Source organism: Schistocerca gregaria, chromosome 5 (assembly GCF_023897955.1).
Source record: "Schistocerca gregaria isolate iqSchGreg1 chromosome 5, iqSchGreg1.2, whole genome shotgun sequence".
In the NCBI taxonomy this organism is placed as follows: domain Eukaryota; kingdom Metazoa; phylum Arthropoda; class Insecta; order Orthoptera; family Acrididae; genus Schistocerca; species Schistocerca gregaria.
This window is the reverse complement of record NC_064924.1, coordinates 384,750,317-384,768,731: the sequence shown is the minus strand read 5'-3', so window position 1 is coordinate 384,768,731 and position 18,415 is coordinate 384,750,317. Positions and strand designations below refer to the sequence as shown.

General features: G+C 44.7%; 1 protein-coding gene and 1 pseudogene across 6 annotated transcripts in view; both read left to right on the top strand.

Moving 5' to 3' along the window:
- Positions 1–18,415, top strand: part of LOC126273198 (band 4.1-like protein 4) — a 1,244,225-nt gene that overhangs the window by 433,359 nt on the left and 792,451 nt on the right. The window lies entirely within an intron of this gene.
- Positions 10,037–10,155, top strand: LOC126274410 (5S ribosomal RNA; annotated as a pseudogene).

Here is an 18,415-nt window from a genome sequence, read left to right as displayed (position 1 = left end):
GGCGCGGCGCCGGCCATTCGTTACGCCGCCCCTTGCCAGCAGCAGTCGCGGCCGCCCGCCGTCCGCCAACAAAGCGGCGACACTGCTGCGGCGAGACGCGTGGAATGGCTCAGCACGGCTGCCCGCAACACAACTCGCGGCAGCGACCAGCGGCGGCTTCTACCATCTTTCTTACTCACCTGACTTCACCTTCACAGCGACGATCTACCTCTCAGTTTTCGTATGTCCTCCGCAGACCAATGTACAATACAATGAGCTGATAAAAATCATTGGATACCTTCTAATACCATATAGGACCCATGTTGATCAGCGTAGTGCAGCAACGACTTGCCATGGACTCAACGTGTCGTTGGAAGCACCCTGGAGAAATACTGAGCCATGCGGCCTTATAGCCGTCCATAATTACGTAAGTGTTGCCTGTGTAGGAGTTTGTGCACGTACTGATTTGTCTATTAAGTCCCATAAACGTTCGATGGGATTCACGTTGGGATACCTCGGTGGCCGAACCATACGATCCAACTGTGCAAAATGTTCTTCAAACCAATCGTGAACAATTCTGGCCCACTGACGAGGTGAGTATTGAACCGGGGGCCTAGAAACAACGCAGAATCTTCGTCCTGCCGTGGCCCTCAGTGGTTCACAACCCCACAACAGCAGGTCACAGCAGTCCATCCACCTCACCGCCGTCCCACACCGAACCCAATGTTAGTGTGCGGTTCGGCCCCCTGTTTCCTCCCTCCCACCCCCACCCCCCCCCCCCCCACCCACCCACCCACCGAGAACGTCGTGAGGCATCGTGGAAATAATCTTTATCATGTTGAGCTTCCACAGATAATTAACATGAATGTTAGTGATACATTTGGCTTGCATTTATGGAACTACGTCCGGTTTCATACTCTATGAACATCCTCTGCTGACACCGGCACTTTAATGCCACTTCGTCACGTAAAGATGTTCGTAAATAATGAAACTGGTTACAGCCAAAATAACAAGCGTTGTCGTTTCATTAACTTTCGAAGTGTGGTGAGGTTTGGTATTTTAACTGTAAATATTGGTAATAATACACTAACAGCATCACAATATCTACAGCGAAATATTGGATATTAACTTGCTTATAAGGATTCGGACTGGCTACTTCTGGGTCTAGTATCACTGCAGAAGCGTCCATTAAATATTTGTTGTTCAACACACGGCTGAGTGTACATTGGGTGACGATACGTTCTTACCATACTGGTCATCTGGGACAACTGCTTTAGATATGCAAATGCTGAGATTCTCATTTTTCTCCCAAACGAAAGGTCTATCAAGCGCTTTCATAGGCGTAAGACGAGTTCCACCATGACTTGGCTGTCGCGGTCATGCTGTCATTTTCAGTACATCACAATCATGTAGCCATAAGGAGAATCGTTATCAGTGGCCCTCGGAAGAATTATCACTCATCTACATCAGTGAAATACCTAGAGGTAGATGTTTTCAAATCGACACAATTGTCGTAATAAAAGTGACCTATTGTTAATGGTCAGGTGCGCCACGCAGAGTCCAGCGACATGAGGCGCGCTTGACAGTTTACGCGAGCGGTCTGATGTACAGCTGTTTTTCTTACAAACGCGCTAACTTTTTGAACTAATGCAGAAACGAAACCTCTCTAAATATGGGTCCCCAGCCGTAGTTTAATCAGAGATTCAGGATTAAAACTATCACTACTCGAAAGTCGTTAAATGAAGCACTGTAATATTGTAACTATTTTCAGAAATATTCCGAGATCCGATCGCTGAACTAGCAAATGCACACTGCTTCCATCTGGCCCCATACCAACTTGTGCTTGAACCCACACAACCAAAGACAGGATAACATTTCAAAGTGAATAGGTCCAAAACCGCACAATGCACCAAGCTTCAAGTTAACTTGGAAACAAGGGTAATCCGTTGGCCTCAAACTCCTCAAATCGGTCTTCTTCGTTAAACAGTGACCAGATAGCTAATAACTCCACGCTCTGATATATGGCCTGCTACCATGCATATGGCCGCTCACGAAACTACAACGCCCACCTAGAAACCGGACGGTGACCAAGCAGAATTCAACGCACAGCATTGCATTATACAGATTCGTAGGGTTTCCGTGTTGGAAAAGTAATCTTGTTGATCACTTTCGATTTCCGAACTGTTGGCCTCTTTGAAAGATCACCTCCGTCCCTGAGGGCACATGGCTTTTCTCCTACACCCCAGAGGACTGATAGATTTTGCGAGCTCCAAGCTGCTTCATGTAATTGCACTGAAGAACCAAAGAAACTGGTGCACCTGTCTAATATCGCGTAAGACACTCGCGAGCACGCAGAATAGCTGCATCTGGACGTGGCCTGGACTCAACTCGTATCTGAAGTAGTGCTGGAGGAAATTGACACCATGAATCCTGCAGGGCTATCCACAAATCCGTAAGAGTATAAGGAGGTGGAGATCTCTTCTGAACAACACGTTGCAAGGCATCCCAGATATGCTCAATAATGTTCTTGTCTGGGCAGATTTGTGGCCAGCAGAAATGTTTAAAGTCAGAAGAGAGTTCCAGGAGCCACTCTGTAACGATTCTGGAGGTATGGGGGTGTAGCATTGTCCTTCTGGAATTACCCAAGTCCGTCCTCAATGGACGTGAATGGATGCAGGTGATTAGACAGGATGCATAATGCATATGTACGTGTCACCTGTCAGAGTCGTATCTAGACATATCAGGTGTCCCATATCACTCCACTTCACACGCCCCACATCATTACAGAGCCTCCACCAGTTTGAACACCGAGCGAGGTGGCGCAGTGGTTAGCACACTGGACTCGCATTCGGGAGGACGACGGTTCAATCCCGTCTCCAACCATCCTGATTTAGGTTTTCCGTGATTTCCCTACATCTTTTCAGGCAAATGCCGGGATGGTTCCTTTGAAAGGGCACGGCCGAATTCCTTCCAAATCCTTCCCTAACCAGAGCTTGCACTCCGTCTCTAATGACCCCGTTGTCGACGGGACGTTAAACACTAACCACCACCACCACAACCACCAGTTTGAACAGTCCCCTGCTGACATGCAGAGTCCATGAATTTATGAGGTTGTCTCCATACCCATACACGTCCATCCGCTCGATACAATTTTAAACGAGACTTGTCCGACCAGGCAATACGTTTCCAGTCATGAGCAGTCCAATGTCAGTGTTGACGGGTCCAGGCAAGGTGTAAAGCTTTCTGTCACACAGTAATCAAGGGTACACAAGTGGGTCTTCAGCTCAGAAAGCCCATATCGATGATGTTTCATTGAATGTTTCGCACACTAACGCTTTTTGATGGTCCAGCATTGAAATCTGCAGCAGTTTGCGGAAGGGTTGCACTTATGTTACGTTGAAAGATTCTCTCAGTCGTCATTAGTAGTAGGGCAAACTTCATTGTGGCGCCCCTGAGTGCATACCTGCCCCTGATGTAGGCAACCCGAACTAACAAATTGCGCCACAACAAAGTTTGCTCTACTACTGTCGTTGGTCCCGTTTTTTGCAGGATCCTTTTCCATCAGAGATTTGGTGTTTTACCGGATTCCTGATATGCAAAGTACACTTGTGAAATGGTCATTCGGGAAAATCACCACTTCATGGCTAGCTCGGAGATGCTGTGTCCCATCGCTCATGCTCCAGCTATTACGCCACGTTCAAACTCACTTAAATCTTGATAACCCGCCATTGTAGCGGTAGTAACCGGTCTAACAACTTCACTAGGCACTGTTGCCTTATATAAACATTGCTGACAGCAGCGCCGTATTCTGCCTGTATACATATCTCTGTATTTGAATACACATGCCTATACCAGCTCCTTTGGCGCTTCAATGTATTTCAACATCCAGATCTTCCATCCAACCAGATGCAGGAACAGAACGCAGGTATTTCCATTAACCTTCGAACATGTACCACATAGACAGATTAGTGGAAAGTGTACCCTTGAGCTACAGGCTGGACGAAGCGTACATGCACAGGTTGCTGTAATCCGGCTCTAGGGTCCAAAACATCCCAGATGACGAGCCAACGGACGTATCCAGGAATGATATGTTATACAGGTTTCATAAATGTAACATTTTGAAGCGTACTATAGTCCTCCTGTGTATATTACAATCATTACAAATTCTGTATATTTACAGTAGTATTATTACCAGCCAAGCTGTGCCGGCGTAAAGTCAAGCTTCGGCACGCCAGGCGGGAATGTTAGAGCAAACAGGGCTGCGAGATGACGCCAGTCAACTACATTCTGACCGACCCCTCTCCAGGAAGACATCGCGACTGCAGCACCCTCTACACGAAGAGGACAGCGCCGCGCTACCTGGCCACAGCCAGCTCTAACAGTTCTACTGAAGCGTCTAGAACAGCGACCTGTATAGAAGAATCCACAGTATTCCTTCACTTGTATTGGAATCATCATACAGAAGGACATTGATTATACTAAATGTCGCCCTTTGCTTGGAACACTTCTATGCACTTTTCAAGGTTAAGTATTGTCATTTATTTTCTGTAATAAAACTCTTTAATACGATATGCTTGAATTGCTGACTAGCGATCTGAGAAAGCAGTTTTCCTAGGCACCCCATATTTGATGAGTAGGCAGGATACAACACACCCAACAAATACTTCCAACTGATTCGACTATTTGCTTCTAGTACAATTTCTATTTCGTACGTTTATTCTAAAATCTGTTGTCGCAGGTTCAAGTGGTTCAAATGGCCATGAGCACTTTGGGACTTAACATCTGAGGCCATCAGTCCCCTAGAACTTAGAACTACTTAAAGCTAACTAACCTAAGGACATGCCACACATCCATGCCCGAGACAGGATTCGAACATGCTCCCGTAGCGGTCGCGCGGCTCCAGACTGAAGCGCCTAGAACCGCTCGGCCACACAGGCCGGCTGTCGCAGGTCGCACATGGTAGACACACGTATTACGCTGCAAAGTATTTTAACGATTTCTATGGCACGTGGTGGACTAGTTACTAGACAGTCTCGATTCCTGGATAATTTAAAACATGCTTCAGTAAGTCTGAATTCATGTAATACGTTGTGGTGTAAGATACGGAAAATACTGAATATGATACTTATTTTCAGAAGAATATGAATTCATATGCGCGTCATGTCAGTCAGCTTTGGATTTCCGTGCTTTCCACAACCCTATTAGACCATGCTACTTCCCTGTAAAGCCACGGTTGATTACTTCACCTATTCCCATCCATCGCCAAAAGAACATGAATGACAACGTCAAATACAGCCTTGTTCTACAGATAGGCAGAATCTTCTGTGTTCGCTTAAAGAAACAAAGAGGCAGCAAAAGAGGATCTTCTAGAAAATTAAATTTCTCTTAAGCGTCTCATTTTTAGTTCTGGAAAAGCGACTTTTTTAACAGTTTTTTCGTTTTCATATTTTTAGCAGCAAAATTATCACTCGACCGGTGATGTATCTGGAGCTTCTTCAGAGGTCGCCGCCAATCGAAGGCGTCAGGCGGAATTGCAGGAGCCGCCGTGCGGGCAGCCGTACTCGTCGAAATATTCGGCGCGCGTTTCATCTCGTGTTTTAATTCCGCCGCGAGCGGCAGCGGCAAGCACTTCTTTTGTCAGCAGTCCGCCCCCTCTCTCGGTGCACGCCCCCGCGCCTCAACACAAGCCTGCCATCAGCTCGACTTGTTCCCCGCCAAATTCTGCCGGCGCTGGTTTCCTGTTTGTAGCGTGTGCCCGTTTTTCCACTTCGCCGGGTAAGTTACGCCTTTCGGCACGTGGGGTAATGCCAAAGACTTCGCGTGTCCGGATTTTTTTATCCTTTTACCGTTTTCCCGGAAGTTTGCGCCTGTACGGAAAGTAACTTCTGGCCGGAATTTAATTAGAACTTTATCCAGTCCGTTTGAGAGCAAAATTCCATGTTTTGTTGAACAACTGAATTAGATTAGCATTACTGGAACTGCTAAAGTTATCGGGACAGCCATGTGACATGCCATGTTTAGTGGTAAGAAATCACCTTGTTATTGTCTCTCCGTATTGTAGACAGAGAAGTAACAAGCGAACATGCAAATGTTTCTACGTTAACGTGGAAAGAAATCGATGTCAAGCCTGATACGTATATACCGAAGTTGTGTAAACAAACTTTATGAACTCAGTCTAGAGAACACATTATTATAATAATTATCACACTTACAAAACCAGTAAAGGAAAGCAAGTCAATTATTTCTCAAATCGGATCACAATTATATCCAAGAACGCTAGAACATTTTCTTTACTATTCACGTTGTTACTGGTCTCAGTGAAATCGAAACATAGGTCATGAAACTCTGACCGGAGTGTAAGAAAAATAAGATTCAGCTGTTGATGTGTCTCTGTCATTGTTAACGGATATCATAAATTACAAAGCATTGCTGATACGAGTTACATATTGAAATCGACATTAATATCATTTGCCGATGGAACGTATTGAGGAAGATCTTGTACTACCCACACACAGTCAGGTACCTGGGAAGCAGCCTCTGATATAGAGTCCACGCCTGACCAGTTCAGGGAGACGCAGCAATTCTCAACCCTACACCTCAAGTCCAGAAAGTCGCAGCATAACTTTTCACAGAGCCTTCGCAGTCTCTCGCTCAACTCGATTCAGAACTAGGGATCACGATAAGTTCTAGGAACGATGCTGGAAACAGTAACCTTGTTGAAACTCCGTGAACAAGGTTGGTGTTTTCAACCATCTCCGCCGTTCACAGGAATGATCCAAGTATGATATCGGAGCCCAGACAACAGCATACTTTGTTCCAACGTGCGTCACCGTCTGCAATTGGTTGTATCTTGTTCCCCCGATGGCTGCCGAAACATCCTCTTTAACATGTTGTATGAGGCCCCCAAGCATACAGACTGAGTATACATGGAGTTCCTTCCCAATCCTTGCTGTCATTTCCCTGAGGGCTAGCATTATTCGACGTAAGTATGAACTGCCGTAGGTTAATAGACCCCCTATCCTTTAACAGAGGACGTTCCAAGTTTTCCCATATATGAAATGAGTCTCACAGGGTCAGTTTCGGTTTCATTGGAAAAAATTACCTCGAACTTGTTGATTTAAGGGGAAGTCGATATAACACCCTGAGATCTGCCTCGTTCCTGTCTCTCCCGTGCAAGCACCACTCGCAGTCGAGTGGACGATTAGTGAGAGATCCCGCACTTCCTGTAGAAGAAACAAGATCCACAACAGAGGATGGTACTTGACGTACCTTTGGTACCTCTGAACACGACTGCTGGGATTTCTCCCAAAACGCTACCACATAGCAACTTCCAGTCGTTCGACAGTAGTCAGGAAGATTTCGAACTGCTTGCAAGCGTTAACTACTTCATATCGTGTTAGAGAACAACGTTAACATTGGGGCTGCACAGTGGCAGGTGCAATGTCTTACAGAATAATGAAATACTTCAAAACAAGCCTGCTTTTAATTTCTGTATCTGGATCTCTTAAGCTGAAAGTATTGCTAATTCCCTTTAAGGTCTGACGCTTTTAGCACACAAAACGAGATATCTGTTCAGGCAACAGAAAAAATGAGAAAAAAGTTACAAAATTTTCTAAAACTATTTTTGAGGTTATAGTCTCTAATAAACCCAGAAATAGCGTTCATTTACCATAAATGCAGACTTCATAAACTTCTGTATAAAGGGAAAAATAAAAGTAACACGATATGTTACTTGTGTACTACACTAACTATATCCTGAACGTCGATATATTAAGGATAACGCTTGTAACTTGCGAAAATTCTCAGAAAAGTGCGTTTATTAACGTTAATACGCACTGGAATTCGAAGCGAACGATTCTTCGAACTAGAGTACTACTGTTAAAATTGTATAATGCACAGATATTGACTACAACTGATGCTGAAGCGCAATATACGTTTGACTTGGCACATAATACCCGAAAATACACGCAAATGCTATTACAAATGAACGAGTTCTGATACAGTCAACACGGAAAATGCGTTTTAAGTTTCACCGTAGTGGCGGATATATTCGGGGGGCACCTCCTCCCCCCCCCCCCCCCTTCGGTTGCGAGTCCCGTCGAATTACCACTCGCGCCGCCCCCGCCAGTCAGCCCGCACGCTATTCATTCGTTATCGAGTAGCTGTAGTTTCCTATATGGCACGGGTGTCCTCGTCATTGTATTTTATACGTTTCTGTCTCGCCCATGGATAGCTAACACATTCCTACGAGAAAAGCCGCGACCATTCTAGTGATGTCGATACGTTATTCTGTCTGCCATTTTTTGGAGAAAAATCGCGAATATTCTACTGTTTTCTTGTACAGAGAACCTTCGATACGTTGCGTTTTGATACGGACTATTCGCAGATTAGAAAGCTAGTTTACTGTCAGAAGCAGAAATATTGTTACGGTAAAAGGAAAGGCAACTCAAGATATCTTTAGCGCCCCCTCCTTGAGGTTTCCTGTCTCCGCCATTGGTTTGACGTGAAGTTTCTGAAGCGCAGTTTTCGATTAGAGTTTAACTGACACACCGTCGGCAGACTTTCCAGTTTTTTAAGACAACACAAAGTACTGAGCAAGATACGAGACATGGAAAACCCTGTATCGAAGGCATCAGTTTCTGCGAAAGCAGATGTCAAACAGTGTTCGTTCTAGACAAAAGGAGCTACAGTACCTGTTGTACAAGTAACTTGCATTATTGACATTCCTTTCGAACTTTGATTAATACGACTGGAACACTAGAACAGCTAACGCCGCATAGTGTCTCAATTTCGAAGGGGATAAGGGATCACGTTTATGGTCCTGTTTACTGTATGTATCATAAAAAGCGATGTGAGTACAAACTTTAATTCAGAGGAATCGGTCATGACGTTTTTGGAAGGGCTAGCTTCATATTCTCCTTCAGCCTGTTAAGAAATTAACGAAACACCACTTTTTTTTAAAAAAAGTGTCTTAAATAAATGTAACTCATCCACGAAGAAAGTGGCCTATAAAGCTCTTATTCGGGCATTGTTCATCGATATGGGATCCTTGTTAGGTGTGAATGTGTGTAGGGACAGAGTGCATCCAACGAAGAGCTGCGCGTTTCGTCACGGGATCGTATAGTCGGCCGAGAGCCTTACCGATATAATCAACAAACTCTACTGTCAGACGTTACAAGAGAAGCGTTGTGCATCACGGATATGCTTACTACTGAAATTTCGAGAGAGCACTTTCCCGAAAGAGTAGGACAACATATTACTTCCCCCCACATACACCTCGCGTAATGACTACGATGAGAAAACTCCAGCAATTAAAGCCAGTACGGAAGCATACTAACCATCATTCTTTCCAAGCGTCATTCATGAGTGGAACAGGGTAGTGGTATCAGAAGTATCCTCCGCCACTCACCATCAGATTGCTTGCGGAATATGATGTAGATGTAGTTGTAAACTATCATTCTTCTCGATCTCCGTACGTGAATGGAACGGAAAAAAACCAGTAACTGGCACAATGGGACGCAAGCTCTGCAGTGCACTTCGCAGTGGTTTGCAGTGTACGGATGTAGGTGTAGCTGTAGATGCTTCCTTCCAGTAGCGCCCTACTGTGAACCGTACGAACCCGTTCTGACTGTGTACGATCGCTACGTCCTCTAGCTCAGTTCATCCGATTGAAGGCAGCAGGGTTAGCAGAAAATGAAAGCTACACACCACAGACTACCGAGCTGCCAAGAGCTAACCCGGGCACCCGACTACCAGCAGATACTGACTGACTGGACACGGTGGCCGCAGCGCGGTGCAGCGGGACCGCGGTCATTGACCCCGCCAGCCGGCCACAGAGAGTCCCGCGTTTGCGCCGGCTGTGCGGAACGCTGCGCATCGCACCGGCATCACCAGCCACCACGGAACGTCGCCACAGGGAACTCTGCCACAGTCTTTATATCCAGGTTTGCATATGTTGCTGTGTTTTCATGAGCGTTGAAAACATTCCATGGAGGCCTCCCCACATTTGGGTGTATGAATGTAAAACGAGAAATGAAGAGAGTTCCAAAGCAATGAAGCTAACGGCCTTACCGCAGTGGTAGCACGGGTTCCCATCAGATCACCGCAGTTAAGCACTGTTGGGCTTGGCTAGCACCTGGATGGGTCACCGTCCGAGTCTGCAGAGCGCTGTTGGCAAGTGGGGTGCATTCAGCCATTGTGCCGGCCGGGGTGGCCGAGCGGTTCTAGGCGCTTCAGTCTTTAACCGCGTGACCGCAACGGTCGCAGGTTCGAATCCTGCATCGGGCATGGATGTGTGTGATGTCCTTAGATTAGTTAGCTGTAAGTAGTTCTAAGTTCTAGGGGACTGATGACCTTAGCAGTTGTGTCCCATAGTGCTCAGAGCCGTTCAGCCCTTGGGGCCACGAAAACTGACAACGGCCGGGAGAGCGGTCTATCGAACACATGTCGCTCCATATCCGCATTATGTGATGCCTATCGGCTGTGCCTTCCAAAGCCTGTTCGGACGGAGACAGACAGAGAGAGCAAAAGCACTGAAAATTTTTTACTTCGTGTATGTACAAGTAAAGGTGGACAGTTTCCCACTCAAGTAGCTCCAGTTTATTTTATCCGCTACCCATTTTTTAACAAGAAGACATATTTTAGGTAAGAATATATTATGTTGTTCAAGTCCACGGAACCATTGACGTGGGAGAAGACATTATTCTTTTCCTATAAAAGTATTGTTTCTAGATGGATTGGTTTATGATAAAGGGAATTATAACAAAGCAATTCAGTCCCTCAAAACTGCAGTCCAGCCTCAGACGTACTGGTAGAAAATTAAGTAAAGTAAAGAGATAAACAAAAATTGCCTGATCCATAACTAGTTATTAATTCAGACGTATTCCGATGATTAAATTTGTAGAGTAGAATGGAGTGGTTGGGGCTTTCGAGCTTGATATGAAACGCCTTGGTTCGATAAAACATCACTAGTTCGAATTCCAACTGTCAATAGTTCTTTTGTTTCTTCTAATTTTTATCTGTTCCTCCTTTAACTAGCTTTATTCTGTGATAAGGAGTAAAATATTTGCTGCAATTACATTAGGAATCATTACGCAATAAAACGGCGTAATCTGAGAGTGGCGACCTACGAAAACAGTAGATCGATAAATCTTTGATATCGGTTTTTAGATTTTAATTGACGTCTTAACTCTTTGTTCCAAGTATAAAACTTTATTGAATGCGACTAAGATTTTACACGAATATAATGTACATTAAGAAGATCAACTTACGAATCAATGTTAGGTCATTTCCAACTTTAGCAGTTGTCAGTAAGGATGCCTTTTTTATTTTTCCTTTTCAACTTTAATAGCTACACTAGATTGGGTGCTATCATTTCCCCCCACCAGTTCTGTATATTAAACGACTCATACATTGCGTAATGCTCTAACTTAGTATAAAGCAAAATATGCTTACAAATTTAAACTTTACTTAATTTATTATAAAATGTTGGGAGCTCTCTGTAGCAAAGATGCAATCAGACAAGTAATTTTGCACGTCTGTATTCGATAATTTATGATGTTTTAGTATCTCCAGTGAAGTGTGCGAGGTGTTGACAGTGTTTCAGATAGAACACTACGTACTAACAGGGCGCGGCCATTAGTACAGAATTGTAACATATATGAACGGCGTGCTAATGAAACGGCGGGCAGTGGTAGCGCTGAGAATGTTCCAGATTTACACTAACGGTAGTAGTTTACAGTATAAAGTATGGCTACTAAGTACCATTCCATGTTGTATATTCATTTAGGGAGAGTCCGGCACATTTTACTTCCTCCCGCACGGTGTGCATCTCGTAAAATCAGTAAGACTAGACAGTCAAGAAATTTGAACTTACATGGAGGCGTACCAGCAATTGTTTCTCTCTCGCAACATTCGCTAGAGAAGCTGTCATTTTCTGCGACCCACAGTGTTACACCTGGCATTCATTAACCACGTGCGGGATTTCATATTTTCTCGCTTCCTACGCGCAAACTCTTAGTCGTACGGGAAAAAGAATGGAATATTTACGTAGGACATTTAATGTAGTTAATTTTTTTACAGAGCTACGTTTCCGCTAGAGACCATAGTTTTCTAGTTATTGAAGGAAAAACGTACAGAATTTACCTTCAAATGCACCTCTACTCCTCCGACACTCAGCCCCTAACGGTCAGAATTTCTAGTATGTTTTTCTTGGCACTCCCTCATATCTCTGTACAATATTTGTGACTGCACGAATTATTTCCCACATTAGACCTTTTTTAGTCTTCACTGACGGGTTGTACTAAGTCAAGTCTTAGTTAAGTACTTACAAATTTTTAAGTTGACATTGATGTAAATTTAATGATTTTGTGGATTTTAACAGCATAAAACAAAAAAGTTACATAATTGTATTCCTCAGGCCTTCTGACTACCCAACCAGTCTGCTTTTAAGGGTTAAGACTGGATCAAATAGTCAACGTAATTAGTTTTAGTGTAACATTTCCAGAAGTCGTTTTTCGATCATTACCCTCACGGGCACGTTTAAATTAATTATGTTAATGTACAGTATAAAGTATGGCTACTAAGTACCATTCCATGTTGTATATTCATTAAGGGAGAGTCCGGCATAATAGCCCAATCGATGTAGACCAAAAAAGGTCAAATATCTAAATGGTTCAAAAGGCTCTGCGCACGATGGGACTTAACATCTGTGGTCATCAGTCCCCTAGAACGTAGACCTACTTAAACCTAACTAACCTAAGGACATCACACACATCCATGCCCGAGGCAGGATTCGAACATGCGACCGTAGCAGCCCCGCGATTCCGGACTGGGCGCCTAGAACCGCTAGACCACCGCGGCCGGCGTCGAATATCTGGAATAGTTTATGTAGTGGGAAATTTTTATACAGAGGCGGGAGGCAGTAGAGTCAACAAAATACTAAAAATTCGGACTGGTGAGGGATCAATGCTGAGTGGATTTGCGTTTGAAGATCACTTTTATACGTTTCTCATGAATAACTCCAGAACCGTGGCGTCCAGTGCAAACGTATCCCTGTACAATATTTAGTTACATTAAATTTCCTAAAAAAAAGGGACTCATTTTTTTGTGTAGGAGTAATAGTTTGCGCGTAGTGAGTGAGAGCATATGAAAATCTCGCGCTTGGTTTATGAAGGTCAGCTGTAGTATTGCGGGTTGTATAAAACGACAGCGGTAGGGGAGCTGACTCACCCTGTGAATAGATATAGAAGATTCACAGAGAAATTTTTCTATTTTGGTGATTGGTCGTCGGCCCTGAAACAGACACCATGTAGCATAATACTGCAAAGAGGCGCCGGCGAGACGCCGCGACAGTAGCTGCTTTCTGGCTGAGGCTCTAAACTGCATAGGGGAGTTCTAGGTGCCGCCGTTGTGAGGGCGGTGTTTCGCTAAGAGCGGGGAAGTGCCCCCCCCCCCCCCCCCTCCCGGCGCGCACCGGTTGTTGGCCACTCGGCTGTTAACGTTTAATGCGAGGAAGGGGCGTGTGTGTGGTACATGCAAATGCGCCGCAAGCGGGGGTTTCGTGTTTGCGTTACCAGCCGCAGTGAGGGGATCCCTTAGAGTTTAGGGGCTGTCTGCCATCCCTCTGTCTCGCACATCTTTGTAATCGTAGTGGCAAATGCTCGCGATACGACACTACCGTTTTCAGAAGACCCGCAGCTCTCGCTGTACGTGAACATTTCGACGAGAAAATATCGCGCGTCTTGCCTGTCTAGAATAAAGTTAATGCAGTTCCTACGAGCCGGGATTTCCAGCTTCCGCGAACGCAATTCCATTACGACGAAGAGGTAATATGTCCACGAAGTACGGAAGTAGAAAAAAATAATATATATATCGTGTAAAAAGTTGGCCAGTAGTCGGTGGCGGGTTTTCTGCACTTTAATATCGTGCCACGAGCTTTGTGTCGGTGAGGCGGGGCTGGAGGGAGGCAGGACTGCGCCGTGTGGTCGGCCAGTGGGCAGCCACCACAAGCAATTACTTAGCGGACTGGCGAGCCGAGGAGGGGACGGCAGCGCGAGCCACGGCGTCCCGCGGAAGCGCTCTGCCCACGCGTCAGAGCATGCTCGGGACCTTCGCCGACAATAACTGCAACTACAGTGTATGAGCCAAAACACTACCACCGGAAAAATGCTTCTCTCGCAGCACAAAAAAGGCGAATATGCTCCTGTTTAAAAGCCTCTGATTGGAAAGTGGGGTACCAGCTGCTTCATTCTACCTTCCTCCGAAACTTTAAAAATGGTTAGACACTGGACTCGCATTCGGGAGGACGACGGTTCAATCCCGCGTCCGGCCATCCTGATTTAGATTTTCCGTGATTTCCCTAAATCACTCCAGGCAAATGCTGGGATGGTTCCTCTAAAAGGACACGTCCGCCTTCCTTCCCCATCCTTCCCTAATCCGATGAGACCGATGACCACGCTGTCTGGTCTCCTTCCCCAAACAACCAACCAACCTTTAAAAGTGTTCCCAAAAATTTTACGTGTGAACACATTCGCCCTCTTTTTAACAAGCAAGTCATCTCTCACTCCCACAAGCTCCCCTAACTGTAACTCTGTCAGAAGAACTAGTCCATCGCTGTAAGTCGGAGGAGGAGGAGATTAGTATTTAGCGTCTCATAGACAACGGAGTATTAAGAGATGGAGGACAAGTTCGGATTAGGGAAGGATGGTGAAGAAAATCGGCCGCGGCCTTTCAAAGGAAGTATTCCGGCATTTGCCTGAAGTGTTCAGGGAAATCACGGAAAACCGAAATCAGGACGGCAAGGCATCGGTTTGAACCGTCGTCGTCTCGAATGCGAGCCCAGCTTGCTAGACACTGCGCCATTTCGCTCGCTCGTCCAAAGTCGCTCGTACTCACCCGCTCCCAGATGCCTATTCTCACTCACTCATTCAGCCCAACTCATCGTCATTACCTCTTTGTGTTTCTTTGTCATTGTCTCCTGTCACTGCCACAGTTCCTTTCGTTCTTTGCTACTGCTACAGCGTCCTCTCACACCCACTGCCTCCCTCTTGCTCCCTCTTACTGCTGCTCTCTCATTCACTCCTTCGCGCTGCTACTGTCGCTTATCATTGTCCCTATCTGTTTCGTCGCTGTCTCAGACTCTGTCTCTCATTATCACTGGCTATCACCTACGTCCACTTTCTCCTTCTCTTTACTCCTCTCCCACTGACACTTCTCTTTCAATCTCTTCCTAGCAATGTTTTGTCACTGGCTACTATGTTCCACAGCCAGTATATCCTTGTATCTCTCGCACTGCCATTGTTCAAATGGCTCGGAGCACTATGGGATTTGACGTCTAAGGTCATCAGACCCCTAGAACTTAGATCTACTTAAACATAATTAACCTAAGGACATCACACACATCCATGCCCGAGGCAGGATTCGAACCTGCGACGTAGCGGTCGCGCGGTTCCAGACTGTAGCGCCTAGAACCGCTCAGTCACCCCGGCCGGCCACTGCCATTGTCTCCTCCGCTCTTTCGATACTACTACTACTGTCTACTATCTTCAGTATTTATTACTTCTCGTCTCTTTCTCACTGCTATTGTCTCCTCCTCTCCCAGCATAAAAAACGCGTGTATGTTCTCACGGCAATATGCCTGGAAAAAAGAATTTAAAGATGCTGAGGAAGGTAAAATGTGGCGGTTGGTACCCCACATCTCAGTGAGACTCAGATATTCGCCTTTTTTGTGTCCCGACTGGAGCATTTTCCCATTGGTTCTGTTCTTTCCCCTGCCGCAGCAGGGCATGTCACTTACATGAAAGGAATTTTATGGGTCAGTAAAATTTTAAGAGTTTACCTATGTGAAACTGAGATAATGAAAAAATTATTTTACACCTCAGGCCGTATTTTTACGAGCACGTGATTCACTCCTTCGGCGTCAGTTAAGGCCTGAAGAGGGTGTATAGGGTCACCGAAACTGGTTGCAATATAATAGAATAACATCAAAACGACGGCTGCAGGTATTTCATCTTATTACGTACGTGGACGGCCGCAGTCGTACAGCCCATCAGCCACAAGGATGCACATACGAAAACTCATTCTTGAGGATTTCTTTTTAAAAATCACTCTATCTGGGGTAGGCAGGATGCAGAAGCGGGACCCCTGGTTGCCAGACTCTGCTATTTCCGGTAAATCTCGTCGTCCCAGAGCAGACGCAGTCAGTAAAATGGCGCGTACCATCGACTGGAAGCGTCAGAGAACATTTTGTCACCAGCAAAAGTTTCTCCCGCTGATGCATATAATTCAACTACTTTAAAACACGCTGTCTATATGGCCCGCAAACCACGGAAAAGTGAATGACGGATGGTACTTCTTTCCAATATTACCGTTCTTGTATTTTGCTACATTTGCCCATTGACTGTCTTCTGTCTCTGTACGCACCCTAATGTCTATTATCTACACAGAATCCTGACTCGAGATATACAACCCTGGCAGTAGAATCGTCGCAAAGTCTTTTTCGAATACAGGTTCTCTAAATTCGTCCACCTGGATTTTGCGGGCACTGAGTCGTCTTGCTTCGAATGAGTCCCATTGAACGTACACGAGAATTTCTGTTTCATTTTCGTGAGGCCTCCCTCCACCAGTTGCGACCCTGAATTCGTACGATGACTTTTGGCTTGCATACTCGATAAGGGCTCCAAACACTAGAATAATACTCTAGAATTCATCGCATTAGCACCTTGGATGCCATTAACTTCACAGACACATTTGCCAGAACCGTTTTAGCAAATCATAGTTTTATATTTGCCTTCTATACTATAGGCTTTACGTGAACATTCCATTCGATTTCATTTCGTTTCTTATTATCGCCACAAATACCTACACGTTAAGGCATACTGAAGATGCTCGCTGCTAACCTTCCAGTCGGATACTGCCAGCTGCTGGCTCGTTACTACAGGAATTATCTCACAGTCCAAATTTAAAGAAAGCTACAATTGAACGGACATGTCTTGCGTCTTGCCCTCTTCTAGCCAGACTTATCAAAGAATTTAAAAAATAAATCAGTATTCATTTAAAATTACTGAAATTTTTTTGATTGTTTTTCTGGGATCGATATCTCAGTTGTTTGTTTCCAAGCAGATGAAAAAAGGGTAGACTATGATAAGAATACGAAACGATTTGGAGTATTTCACCGTACCCACGTTCTACATATAAGCCACTGTTCCACGGATATAACTGTCAAAAGCATCCAATAGGGTCCAATGAATTTACACATTCATTGAGTTCCATGTAAACTGATGGAGCAACCGTAGACTTAAAGCGCTCATGTAACTGGTGAAGAAGAGGAACACAATGTTGTGTTGCTGATGAATGAGATAGGAAACTGGTTGTAACTTTTCACAGAAACCGCGGAATTCGTTTCAAACGATTTAAAGACTCACAGAAAGGTTAAATCTGGATATTCGGACTGGGAATTGAATCGTGGTCTTGACGAATACTAGAAAGTTGCGTTATCACAATGCCACCTCAGCTCGATGATGGCCAAGCATAGCAGACGCATGAAACAGTAAATGTATTTCTGGTTCCAATCGTTACGTCATACAAAACATAAAGCCGCAGATTTTATCACGCTAGCAGTTGGCAAGGATAGTGAACTACGCACGTTGATGCGCTGCGGTCAGCTACATGCATAAGTTTACCGGTTATACTACAAATGTTCTCTCTAGCGCAGGGACACTAATTGATTTTTCGAGATAGGCTAAAAGACGTCGTATGATATAACGACAAATGGAGAAAAGGAAGATCAGAGTTTAATGTCACGCCGACAGCACGAGCATTAGAGGCGGTAGGTTAAATGATGCTGAAGGGTGGTGACGAATGACGGAGAAGTCCCTAGTCTGTTACGGAAATTATTACGAAAAGGTAATATCATTGTGCCTATGTTACTAACATTCTGTTATTATGTTTTGTTTCTCAGTTGCTTCATTTGAAAGCAGGAAAGGTTTTAAATTGAAATCTGCAGCAAATCAAGGCGCTGGTCTCTTAAAATAGGTTCATATTTACGCTCTGAAAATCAATTGACATCTTTTACAGTAGCAGACTGTGTAGCTCTCTCTTCTGGTAGTTTTAATAGTGTAGAATAATTGATTTTGACTTCACATTTTTGATCTTAGTCTAATAAACATTGTAATAATTCGTGTTTGGGAACAGCAATTTGTTACCGCTAGTATCATAATGTTTGCATCTGTAATAAAATAATAGAAATATTGATGATGAAATTTTCTTGACGAAGAACGAACGTTATGTTACAGGTACAGTAACGTTCACCGCCTACTATGTTCTCACTAAAGTGATTGGTCGTCTGTTAGCCGCTTTGGTAAGTAAACGTTATGAACATATCTGGTACGTGTAATTAGTACGTAACAATTCACTAGATCACGATATCGATATGACC